We start from the raw sequence: 13,636 nt of genomic DNA, 5'->3' as shown, positions 1-13,636 counted from the left end.
ACATTAAAATATATGAAAGCCTACTGGAATGATAAGAAAGAGGAAAATAATGCTGATGTATATACAAATGCCACAAGGGAAAATAAATACTCTTTCAAAGTTGAACAGCTAGAAAATGAGAACTAACAATTCTGATGAATTAAAGGGTCTGCTTGAAAAATCAGATGCGGTGCTTTTACTCTGGCCAAACATTTTGAAAACAGATCCTGAGTCTGGTAATAGCGCTATCACTCAAAGTACCCGGGGGGAAATGGAGCTACAACTTAACGGAGCTGAAGTGAAAACTAATCCTTGTAAGCCAACAGTCGCTTGGCCAGACTCAAAAAGCAGAACTTCACTTCTTAGAAGGTTGCTGGTGACCAAATGAGAACCCCAAGTTATCAGAGTATTCCTTAGTCGGGAAAGGTGCAAGAATTCAAGAATGAAAACGTGTGGTGTACTTAATGACCACTGAAACACTAATGTTTTCTAAGACAAACTAGGGTTTCCAGAGGAAATCTAGGGGAGGAGGTGCAGTAAACACAGATTCATGCCTTCAAGCTTGTTTCCTGGGCTTTCTAGATGACAGAGAAACTGCTATGTCCTCATATTAACAAGTGTTATTGAGCACCTACTGATAACCAGACTCTACGCTGAGCACTGCAAACCCAGCAATGAATAAAATGGTATCCATGCTTACGTTTTTGTGGTATGGAATACAGTGATTAATACATTGTGATAAGGGTTACAAGGGGCATATAAACAAAACACCTAAAGAAAAACAATGTAGTCTCTCTTGGAAAGTAAGGGTTGGGTTTTCCTACATTGTAAGAAGCATACAAGTGAAAATTATAAAATATAACTACTAACACAGCCATGGCCCCTTTTATCACTTCAGAAGAAGTCGGGAGAGATGTTTCTGAATCACCTAGTCCCGTGTCTATCAATAAGGGCACTACTAGCATTTCAAGTGGGACAATTTTTCATTGTACTGTCAAGAGCACGGTGGAACATTTGATATCCATGGTCCCTACTCCCCAAATCCAGCAGCACCCCATCACCCCAGTCACTGTACAATCAAAAGTTCTCCAGTCCACTTTCAAACACTCCATAGGGAGACAGCATCTGTCTCCATTGAGAACCACTCCCCTTTCCTGCACTTTTTCTACACTTGTGCTTAAACAACATGAGCACCAATGAACTAAGGTAGTGGAAGGGAAAAGACTTAGCTTTAGTTTGATAAGAGTTTTAATCCCAGCTCTACCATTTACTATTAGGCAAGTTAGTGAGCCTCAGTTTCCTTGTCTGTAAATATAGGTGATACAGCACATTTTAGAGGATGATTATAAGGATACTGTTAAATAACACAGGTAAAACTGCCTCAAAAAGCAGGGGACGTGGGTTCATGTCCCAGGCTGGGAGGATCCCACGTACCGCGGAGCAGCTGGGCCTGTGAGCCATGGCCACTGAGCCTGCGCGTCCGGAGCCTGTGCTCCGCAACGGGAGAGGCCACAACAGTGAGAGGCCCTTGTCCCGCAAAAAAAAAAAAAAAGTATCTAGCTTAAAGTGGATGCCCAGTGAGTTTATCCCAACAGAGTTACAAAAGTAGAAAAAGAAGAAAGAATGTTCCTTAGCAAAGTAATTTGTTTAGAAGTTGACTAATTCTGGAATTCCATGGTAGCTACAACAACGCTAGAGTGACGACAGTGACTGTGCCTGGCAAAGGAAGCACAATTGGAAGCTGCTCTGCCAGCCTTTCTGGACACAACATTCTGCTCCATTGCAAACCATCTGTTTGGCTCTCCAGAAACACTGGCCCTAACTCTTAAAAGATGAGCACTCACCAAAACTCTGTTTTGCAGATTCTGGTCATGTAAAGGTGAGAAGTGCTACCAGATACCTTCTACTTGTTTTCAGCTCTGCCATAATAATTATTTTACAGTTTGTAAAGCACAGCCACACCCAGTCTCTTATTTAATTCTCACAGCCATGTCAGTGTAGTTCACAGCATCAATCTATAGGTATATTATCCTCATGTTACAGATGAGGAAACAAATAAAAATTAACTGAATCAAGCATTATGATAATAATTGTAGCAGTAGCTAACATTATGTATTTTTAATGTTAATCCCTATATTTATTAAACAATATATCAATAATGCAAATATATTAATACTTACATTCATAATTAATAGTATTATTATCTATTATCAATCTCATTTAATGGTGATTCACTATGTATCAATCCTTCTACTAGGTGACTTAAACTTTTAATCTTTATTTTTTAAAAAAACTTTGCAATAAATCCTATTATTATCCCTATTTTACCAGGGAGAAAACAAGCTTAGATAGCTTAAATAACTTACCCAAAATATTACAGCTAATAAGTCGTGGAGACAAAACTTCAACCCATATCTGTTTAGTTTCAAACACATTAAACTATATTGCCTCTCCTAATATACTTCCAAGCGATGCTCAGATACAGTGGCCAGCAGAATCTTTCATTACAGGGGCTTTCATGGAAAATAAAGTGCTTTTGGAAAGAATTATGTAATTAAATAGATCACATAAACCTCCCCTACATTTAATTAAGGAGCTAAAGGTAAAAATGCATTTGTAATATTTTCTGTCCATTCTACACTTGGGTTGATAGGCTGGGCATTGAAGGAGACCATGTTGCTTTGCCTGATGAGTCCGTGTTGGTCAGGATACCATGGGCTGGCTGGCCAGGCTCTGGTCATGACCAGGCGAACTGAGTTGAGAGGCCAGCGGGGCAACACCAGGAGTGGCAGCAAACAATATTTCAGTAGAGTACAAACTAAATGAATAAATCACTAGGTACAATTTAATGTTACCTCTCTAAATTTTATCATACAAAGCATCATACAATCTCAGGATTTTTTTTTTAAATGCCTCCCTAATCTTCCCTTTACAGCTGCAAAGAGAGAAATTCTGGTTGTTTTTAACTCGCTTCATTTGTAGAGTCCTCAGCACACTCCCCCCCACCGCCCCCCCTCCCACCCCGACTCTCTGGATGGTTCCACTTCTTTTTAAATCCCCACCCCCAAAGCTTCCTTCACAGTTGTGACTATGGGGAAGCGCTGAGGATACGAGGTAACTGTAGGGATGGAGCATTTCAGTAGCACCACATCTTACTACAGTAGACTACTCATTATCATTTCCTTAATCAGTGGAGGAACAGCCAGCACAGACAGGAGATGTTGTTTACTGTTTGTTGAAATGCAAGGGGCTTCCCTGGTGGCGCAGTGGTTGAGAGTCCGAATGCTTTTCCTTAGAAAGTTAATGTTGTCCCTAGGAATATAAACTCTTTCTATTTGCCTAGCATATATGCAATAATGCAAATATAGCTTTCAAGAATTAATTCCAAGATGGTATTCTTTAAAAGCAACAGCTGAATAGTAAAATGCCCAGAATTCATAAGGATTTAAAGTGATATAATATTATGAGCATACTTATTATTTTGGCACAGGTAACAGCTAAAAAAATTCAATGAAATTTAATAAAAGGCCCCTAATAAAAAAGAAAAAGAAGAGGGAGAATAAATGCTGCCAAATAACCCAGAAAAATAGGTCTGAAACCTGCCATTTTTTGCCATTTTTTGTTATATGCTTACTCATACTTTGCTCCCTGACCTCCTTTCTCTTGAACCTTAAATCCCCTTTTGTGTATTCTAAATTCTGTCTACTCTAGGCCCAATTCAGTCCTCACCTCTTCAGGGAGGTCTTCTTTTCCCCATCTGCTGGTCCACCTAAATCTTTTCTTCACCTGAGTGCCTGTAATTGAAAATATTGTTACTATCATACAGTTTAACACTTAAAAATCCTTTAAGTATGCTCTAGGTGACTAGCATCTGATAATTTTAACCTGTAAACAAAATATAAGCATCTTGAAGTTATGGCTAATAGTTATTATTAACACAGACAATCATAATAAAGCCATCAGTTACTGTTTACAGAGAACTTATTAAGTACCAGGTACATATAAAATGTCATTTAGTTATCACAACAATCCTGTAAGGTAAATACTATTATATCCTCATTAAATATGTGAGAAAACCAAATTATAGTTAGAAGACCATTTTGCTAGAAGAAGACAGAGCTGGAATTTAAATCCACTGCCTAATCCTGCCACTTTTTTTTCCTCCAGAGCAAGTAGGCCATACTACACAAAATATGTCTCGTGATTAGGATACTAAGTGTCTTTACTAGAGCTTGACAACTTCTACCAGGAAAGGTAGAAAATTCCCAAAATGCTGGATTATGGATGAGGTTGAACTCATAAGAACAATAAGCAACTGTTATAATTCCTTCCTTATTTTGGAAAAATTCCAAAAGTCCAAATTACCCCAAAGGTCACACTGAACAAATGCATACTTGTCATTATGTGTATCTAAACTTAGTCATTGGTACATAAGAAAGCAACCACTCGTCCTTCTGGTGAAGGTTAGGTTCCCCAGAGGTAAAAAATTGAAGGAAAAAAACGTTAGTAACTTATAGTTAGCATAGTTAGAAGAGGATCTTAATTTTTTTTTTTTTCTTAAAGGACCACACTTAGCTAAAAGAAGGAAACAGAGAGCTAGAGGTACCCAACTATACAAAACACAAAACGGAAACGAAAAGAGAATAATGAACAAATACAGAAGGCCAAGTGAGCTAAGCTAAAGCTAACCTGAAAAGGACTAAGGGTGCTATTGGCCCTGAAAGCCTTTCCTTACCCTCACCGGCAACCTTCCCTTTACTCCCGGGTAGCCCCTTCTTCCGGGAACAAAATACCTGGCGGCTGGAGAAGCAGTGCTGCCAGGTCTACGACAAGGATAAATTGCCTGTTCTCCACTGGGTGCCTGGTGCTAAATGGAATGTTGGCTGTAACTATCCTGAAGCCCTCTCTCCCTTTTCCTCTCTTAAAGCTTCTCCCAACCTGCTAGTCCAGCCTTCTCCTCTCTTTTCCAATGTGGCTCCTGTACACTACCTTCTACTTCTATCCTGCACTCTCTTCCTTTGCCCACTTCCCTCCTCTGTCCTGTGGAGTTAGGGGAGGTGAGGGACAGACTGAGGAGATTTGAAATCCCAGCACTCATGGATTCAACTTCCAAAATGCTAATTCACACTTAAATGTAAGTGCAGTGTTTAGGTAGTGTTCTGTTGATTCACACCAGAAGGTAATTTCTTTTGAACTTCTCAAGCCTGTTTCTTCTCATTTCTCCTTTCTAGAGGACTTCAGTAGTGGTATTTATTTGATCTTCTCTTAGTATCTTTAAATTACTTCTGTTTTCTTCTTAAAGCCATCCTAAAGCCAGGACCATAAAGATACAATACTTTTGTTGGCAGTCTTTATAAACATTATCATGGAGATCTGTATTTTTTTTGACGTGTAAAGATGATCACTTTAAAGTGAAAAATTATTTTAAAGCATACTCACATAAAATAGTCATATATCAAAGAATATAATTATATAAAAACCAGATCTGCTTTAAAGTGTTGAAAGTCTCTGGTTGGTGGGAAATTGGTGATTTTTTTCTCCATTTTCCACATTTTCTTGAAAAATAATTTTAAAGAAATATACATGCATAGCTTGATTGACCAAAAAGAAACAATCAAACAAAAAGAATGAAAAAAAATTGTAATCCTTTACTACCTTCCTGACAAGGAAAAGTGTCTAAAAATTGGATGGACAAGCGGGAAGCAGAGTGTAAGAATGTAGACATCCATCTGACAGTGAGACAGGGAGTTGGTGACAACACTCGAGTAAAAACTGGGGATGTTGTCATTGTCTGGAAAGCTTTGGGGAGAAGCAAATTACTGTGTATTATAGAGAAAAGCCTTTCGTCATAACAGCCACTCCAGCCATACAAACTGCTTCCTTGCAGCCTCATTAATGTTGGTTCTAAATAACTCACATAATCCAAAAAGGGGGAAAGGAAAAGTTGGGGCTGTAACCAAGACAAGGCTGAGACATCTCTTTGCAAGGAGCATGGAGGTTCTTAGTGAGAAACGAATTGACTAAGAACCTCCAATTTGGATGTTAGTCCCGTGTGAGTGATAATAACCCCATCAAATTCCCAAGAGGAAACAGCTATAGAAATAAAAGGAAAACACCACAACAATGTTTAAAGCTGAAGAACACAAAACACTGGGCTGAGCCTTACAAAACGGAACAATGGTCCAAGTAAACCCTAAACAGCAGGAGCGCCAGACTGTGAAATGGAGAAACAATGTGTGCTGGAGTGGGACTGAAGACTCAAAAGCATCTATTAATTCAAACAAGATCAAAACAGAAATCAACCTATTCATGGGATTTCCAAAAGATCATTAAAAACTAATTACTTTCTGTCTACCTCAATCGCTTTGTTGCTTGGCTAGTAGATTGTTCTTCCTCACTCTCCATCTAGATGGCTGTGGAATAAAACAGGGTGTTCCAACTCAGATCACAGGGAATCAAGTGGCCCCATCCTAAAGCCCAGAAACTAATTCGAGGTATTTCTAAGCATATCACAGACTCTCCACATATCAGCACAAAGCTTATGTATGCAATCAGTGACACCTAATCACGTAAAGTGATGTCACGTGTTATTCCAATTTCCAGAAAAAAAAAAAAAGGATTGTGAGGAACATGCTAAAATTTCTCAAACTTTCGTACATAACCTAATTTTGAAAACAAAAGTCAAACCCTTCTTTTCTATGGCTCTGGTCAGTGACTTGGCATGTTGGTAAATCAGTTCTATTGTTCAAAAGAGGCTACATGACAATAACAGAGACAATTCTTATTTCTTCTCCAAATCTGATGCAATTATCAAAAAATAAAACAAAAGAAAATCTTATGCCACTCAAGCAAATTTATTCTGTCAAGTGACATTATCCAGACAACTAGTATTCTAAAAACATAAAATAAAAAACTTCTAACAATATTCATTTTAATTTGACCTTGCTAAATAATTCCATCTCCTTTCAACCTAAAAATTTCCACTTATTTTCCTTCAAAGTAAAACTGATTTTTTTCTTGCCCATACACACACACACACACACACACACACACACACACACACACTGTTTTTCCCTAGAAGATTCAATGTGCTCTTAGTTGTTTCTCGGGAAGCTAAGGGGATTTCAGTGACCCACAATTATATTTGTAAAAAAATAAATGTCAATAGTCAGAAAAAAATCATTTTTTAGAATTCTGTTTGCACATGAACTTAGAAAATGACCAAGGAAATATGATCTTGGATATTAAGAATGCCTCTTTCCTGAATGTTTATCTATTGTGTGTTTTTGTGGTAAAATACAATATAGACAATATCAGTGCCTGAATTAATACCTACTTAAAAGAGAATAGCTTCTATTTCCTTAGTACTCTATAATTTTCAAAGTTTATTGCATATTAGTTTCTCATTTGATAGCCACACAATTTCTCTAAGACAGATCTTTCATATGGGAGCATACTTCTTCCCATTCTACAGTTAAGAAAACTGGAACTTGGAACATTTATGGGAACTACCAAGGTGATATCATTTGTGAGAAATACAGCCTGGAACAGAACAGTCTCCTCTTAATGTAGCTACTGAGAAAAAGAGGAATTAATAGATACTGAGAGTCTTCTATGTGTTAGACACCGTACTGGTGCTTTAAGAAGGATTTTCACTTTATCTTTATAATAGCTCTATGAGATGGATTATTATTATTCTTATGAATGTGTATACCCAAATTCAGAAATTTTGAGTGACTGCATCAAATTTACCCAGCTGAAAATATGGCAGAGCTAGAATTCCAGTGTGGATTTCTGACTATACAATCCATGTTCTTTCCATTATTTTTTGATGCCAATTCTACCTACAAATTGGAAGTTACAGTCCTTGTTGCACAGAATTCAAATTCAATTGCTTAGAAAACTCCACTCATTTTAACACTATCTATCACATATTATTCTTTTCCACGGGTGAAGAGTTAAGTGAGATATAGAAATCTGCTGGTCACTAAAAGGTCAGAGATCCCCACCGATAAAATTTAGATTTATTACTAGGTGATACAGTTCAACTTTCTTGAGGAGCATAATGCAAGGAAGTATAAAAAGGACACAAACTTCTGATCTCGTAATCTTGTATCTTTGATCTGAAATTTTAGTCAGTAAGACAAATGGTCTTGCTGGGAGAAATTGGAAGCTCTTTCCCTGGTAGGGTTTAACAGAGAAAGGAATACTCAAATTGACAAGAAAATCGAGACAGAAAGAGTCTTGGAATAATGAAGTCTAAGGCAAAGCTACTAGAAAGAAAAAGTTACTTAACTAGCCTGGATTTCACTTATGCTCAATATAAAAGACACTTATCTTGTTAAGAACTTAAAGGGCAAAACCAATCAAGTGTTGCTAAAGAGAGGGTGTTGAGCTGATACTGAATATAAGCTCCTTTTCCAAAAGAATGATTTTAGTTAACTGTTAGTTAACTGTTTAGTTAACTGTGTGGTCCAAACTTAACAGAACACCTAGTTTAGCTTCTTGACTTCATCTCCTGAACTTTTCTTCTCACATCACCTTCACTGTCCTGCCTGGCTTAGGGTAGAGAAGTTTCTCTCCATGCCAAATGCATTTTAACTTTTGCAGCAGCAGAAAACCTATAGATTTATGGCTGAACAATATCTTCAGACCTGCTACTTTCATACAATCACTAGTAAGTCAGCAAAATCATCCTCACTGATCTAAGATGTGTGTAAAAACACAAATACTTTTGACTATTTAACTTACTTATTGAATTGATTAGAACTACAATTAACTAGGTATAATCACTTTTTGTTTGTTTTGCTTTTAATTAATCTGGCCAGTCTACTTGTTTGATAACTCAAATTAGACAAAGTAGTTAACTTTACACTGTTAATTAATGAAGATGATGAAACAACAGCCCAAAGCCCCAGATTCAATTCTAATTGCTTATACATAGAGGAAAACTCTCTTAGGCAAATAACAGTTTTCACTAAGTACATTCCCTCTAAAGCAAAGGGATATATTAATAAAAACCTATCCCTGTAACTTAACACACACAAACTTTGGATGGAGGCTGGTAGAGTCATTATATATTTTAACATAGCTACCCCTATGAGATAGCAAGGTATTATTTTCAATTTTATTGGTGAGGAAATACAGAGTTTAAGAAAATTAGATGCATTTTGGAAATCACTGGTTCTTGACTCTGGAGTTAGGGGTGGCATTATTTAAATGCATTGCCACCTGGTTTAAAAAAAAAAAAAAAAAAAAAAGCAGCTTTAAGCCCGCCACTCGCTGGGTCCCGCAACGCTTGCGAGGTCCTCCCGGCGCTCCCGGCTGCTGGGCCTACATGGACGGCGCGCGGCCGCGGCTGGCCTCCCAGGAAAAGGCACAGGTTTGAAGGTAGAGGAAGGATTGGACACGTTGCTGGGGCAAGTGAGCGATCCATTTAACCAAAACAGAGATGTCGGCTTATTTTTAGGAATTACTTGAAACCAGAGTCATGGTGGATGTAGGAAAGTGGCCAATCTTCACTCTGCTCTCACCTCAAGAAATTGCATCTATTCGGAAGGCTTGTGTCTTCGGCACCTCAGCCAACGAAGCACTGTATGTTACTGACAATGACGAGGTCTTTGTATTTGGACTGAACTACAGTAACTGTCTAGGAACTGGAGATAACCAGAGTACACTTGTGCCCAAAAAGCTGGAAGCCTTATGTGGAAAGAAGATTAAGAGCCTTAGTTATGGGAGTGGACCGCATGTTCTTCTCAGCACCGAAGGTGTTTGCTTGGGGCTATAACAACTGTGGCCAGGTGGGATCAGGATCTACAGCAAATCAACCAACTCCTCGCAAAGTTACAAACTGTTTACATATTAAGAGGGTGGTTGGCATTGCCTGCGGTCAGACCTCGTCCATGGCTGTTCTGGACAATGGTGAGGTATACGGCTGGGGCTACAACGGCAATGGTCAGCTAGGCTTGGGAAACAACGGCAATCAGCTGACCCCCGTGAGAGTGGCAGCTTTGCACAGCGTTTGTGTGAACCAGATTGTCTGCGGCTATGCACATACTCTAGCACTAACTGATGAGGGCTTGCTCTATGCCTGGGGAGCTAACACATATGGGCAGCTGGGAACTGGCAATAAAAATAACCTGCTAAGCCCAGCACACATCATGGTGGAGAAAGAAAGGGTAATAGAGATTGCGGCCTGCCACTCTGCCCACACGTCTGCAGCCAAGACGCAGGGAGGGCACGTGTACATGTGGGGCCAGTGCCGGGGCCAGTCGGTGACCCTGCCTCACCTCACCCACTTCTCCTCCACCGACGACCTGTTCGCCTGCTTCGCCACGCCCGCCGTCACCTGGCGCCTCCTGTCTATAGAGCATGAAGACTTTTTAACAGTTGCAGAGTCACTGAAGAAAGAATTTGACAGTCCGGAAACTGCCGATCTGAAGTTTCGAATTGATGGGAAATATATCCATGTCCATAAAGCTGTTTTGAAAATCAGGTGTGAGCACTTTCGATCCATGTTCCAGTCTTACTGGAATGAGGACATGAAGGAGGTGATAGAAATAGACCAGTTTTCCTACCCAGTGTACCGTGCCTTTCTCCAGTACCTCTACACAGATACAGTGGATCTGCCGCCTGAAGATGCCATAGGTCTTTTGGATTTGGCGACATCGTACTGTGAAAACAGATTGAAGAAACTTTGTCAGCACATTATCAAGCGAGGAATCACCATGGAGAATGCCTTTTCATTGTTCTCTGCCGCGGTCAGATATGATGCAGAGGATTTAGAAGAATTCTGCTTTAAGTTTTGCATCAATCATTTGACAGAAGTTACACAGACTGCAGCATTTTGGCAAATGGATGGCCCTCTGCTAAAGGAATTCATTGCTAAAGCCAGTAAATGTGGAGCCTTTAAGAACTGAAGCCCAAGACTGCTGGGTTTTGTGTGAGTGCTCTGGGGCTGCTGGTGATGGTGTGTCGTTTGTGCTCTATGGGTGATGTAATTCTGCAGGTAAAAGAGCCCATCAGGTTGATTTGCTCACATGGAGATACAGTTCTCTGTGTAAGGATACAGGAAGGGTGTACGGCTTTCCCTGAACCCATTTTAAACAACCCTTATTTCCAGATGTGTATATTTTAAATGTGACCTTAACGTTTGGCTGGGACATTGTACAAGGGTGAAAGTCTAGCTGGTTGTTTGATTTTTGTTTGGTTTGGTTTTGATTAGAGGAACTCCTGAAGTTGGAAAGGGGGCTTTGCGGCAAGTCTCCTGGCTTGCATATCGACAACCCTTTTGACGCCAGGGGTTGGGATAGGGTGCCAACTGTGAGAGGTGTAGAGGCCCCACTGGGAATGACAGATGCTGACTTGGGGGCTTGTTGAAGGGCTGCATTAGTTGCTAGTTCAGTAGCTTCACTGTGAAGGAATAGTTAAGATTGTCTGAGGCTTTTGTTTGTGTATTTGCATTATTGATGACTTTTTTAACTTCAAAATAATATTCAGTTTAACATAAGCCTATTGAAATGATTATGTGAAGATGAATTTCTAGGTTAGTCGGGGTTTCTCTTAAGACTTAAGTACGTAAAGAGTCGTAATGTAGAACTATCTGTGAAAACTTGATAATGAAAGAAACTTCATTTGGGTGAAAGTGGATATTTTATAACTCAGAGTCTCCACTACTAACAGCGTTTTCTTAAGGTTAAATTTGAGAACCCAAATTTAAATCCCTCCACCTTTTCTCCTATAAATGCTAATCATATAAGAGGAAAATAGTGATATATTCAATGTACTCTTGCCTTCCTGAATTGTGGTTGCTGAATCATCAGATCTGCTACGTCCGACTCAAATAAGTCGTTCTTAAAACCAAGTTTCTTACAGGACTTAATAGAATTTGTTTTTAATCGATTTTTATCTCTGCCAAATGCTGTCACAAATTTTGCTTATTTGAAATGTCACCAGCTTGCACGTTTGATTTTCCTTTCCTTTTAATTGTGTTAGGTAACTTTGAAAAAGGATCTAAATTATGAGGGTGTTTTTTTGGTCTGGCTATGAAATGTGACTTTGGGAAGTAAGAGTGTTCAACTCTGAGTTTTATCACATGTGCCCGTTGAGCTTGCTTCAAGGACAAAGCTTTGTTCTGCTCTCTGGCCCACGGACTCATTTCCATTTGTGGGGGCTCCTTTAGTGAACTGTGTCATGTTTGGAAGGTCCTCCCTCTGAATTTAGAGACCGAATCCATTTTCAGACCCCAATTAAAAAGAGGGTGAAGAGATGCTGCAGCTACTGTTTTTAGCAATGTTTCTAAGTGTATATTGGGGGGGTGAGGGCCCAAAGATGGAAATTCATTGATAGATGAAATAAACCCGGAAGTCTCAGCCCCCTTTTCTTTACCATGTTGCAAGTGATTGAAGCCCAATGAGTTATTAGGTTAGAATTAGCTCTGCAACACAATAGAATTTTCTTACTAGGTTGATAAATGTACATTAATTTGATTATTAGCTATGATGGGTAGTGTTTCTAACAGTCACTGTCTATAGGCTTATGATCTGGACAAAACAAGAACTTCAGTAAGTTTACTATTGCTCTTACTTGAAAAAAAACTTTAAAAAAGCACAAATTAACATAGATCCATTTCCATAGATAGTTCATTCACTAAACAAATATTTACTGAGTTCCCAATAGGTGAAGAACCACTTCTCATATTAGATTACTGAGTAATTTGTATGACTATATTTTCAGTGAAGAGAACAGAAAAAAGTCTCTCAGAAAGTACTTGAGTATCTTGTGTTGGTTTTTTTTTAAAAATAGGCTCTCTTATTTTTCTACTTGGTTTTGTTGTTAATCATAGCAGGAGATGAAAACTATTCTTTGAATTGTTTTTTTCATCTGATATAATAGTGAAAGCCAAAGTATTGGTATTTCTTCACATAGCCCTAAAATGTACTCTTGAACTTCCTACTGGAACAAGGTTTGATACGCTAGTTATATAGGTTGTATATATGTAATGTTTAGAGTGACATATTAATAAATAAAGCAATCTGTTAAAAAAAAAAAAAAAAAAAGCAAAATGTCCTACAGTTATTTGATGGCAAAATAACTTACTTCATTGGAAACAGAACAAAAACTGGTTGTTTTGTTGCTACAAAAATTAAATTTAACTCAGCAAGAAAAGCAATTTATCTACTTCTAGTTTGTGATGTGGGAAAGAAAGACCATTTTCAGGTGGCAAATTTTGCATGCTTAGATGAACACTTAGCTGAAATGGACAATTTTCCAGAAAAGATATGTGGATCACCAAACCTGACTCAAACAAAAGTGTTAAAAAATTTCACAAATCAATAACCACTGAAGAAATTAAACTAATAGCCAAAATACTGTAGTTCAAAAGGCACCCAACCTAAGTTTTTACTTGGAATTTTCTCACACCCTTAAGAAACAGATATTTCTTATGTTATATAAACTTTCCAGAGCAAAGAAAGAGATGACAAGTCATCTGATCCATTTTACTGAGCAAATATAGCACTGATACCAAAACAAGACCAAACGCGAGAAAAGAAATTATGGCCCAGTAACACTTATAAATGAAGATATATACGCCTTGAATAAAATACTAGCAAACAAGATTCAGAGATGTATTTTTTTAAATTAATTAATTTATTTT

At 38.4% G+C, this 13,636-nt stretch overlaps 1 pseudogene; it reads left to right on the top strand.

Moving 5' to 3' along the window:
• The first annotated feature begins 9,263 nt into the window (after window positions 1-9,263).
• Window positions 9,264-13,015, top strand: LOC115851471 (RCC1 and BTB domain-containing protein 1 pseudogene; annotated as a pseudogene).
• The last annotated feature ends 621 nt before the right edge of the window (window positions 13,016-13,636 follow it).

Source organism: Globicephala melas, chromosome 14 (genome assembly GCF_963455315.2).
Source record: "Globicephala melas chromosome 14, mGloMel1.2, whole genome shotgun sequence".
Classification (NCBI taxonomy): domain Eukaryota; kingdom Metazoa; phylum Chordata; class Mammalia; order Artiodactyla; family Delphinidae; genus Globicephala; species Globicephala melas.
The sequence above is the reverse complement of the archived record's forward strand: the minus strand, read 5'-3'. Positions and strand labels throughout refer to the sequence as shown.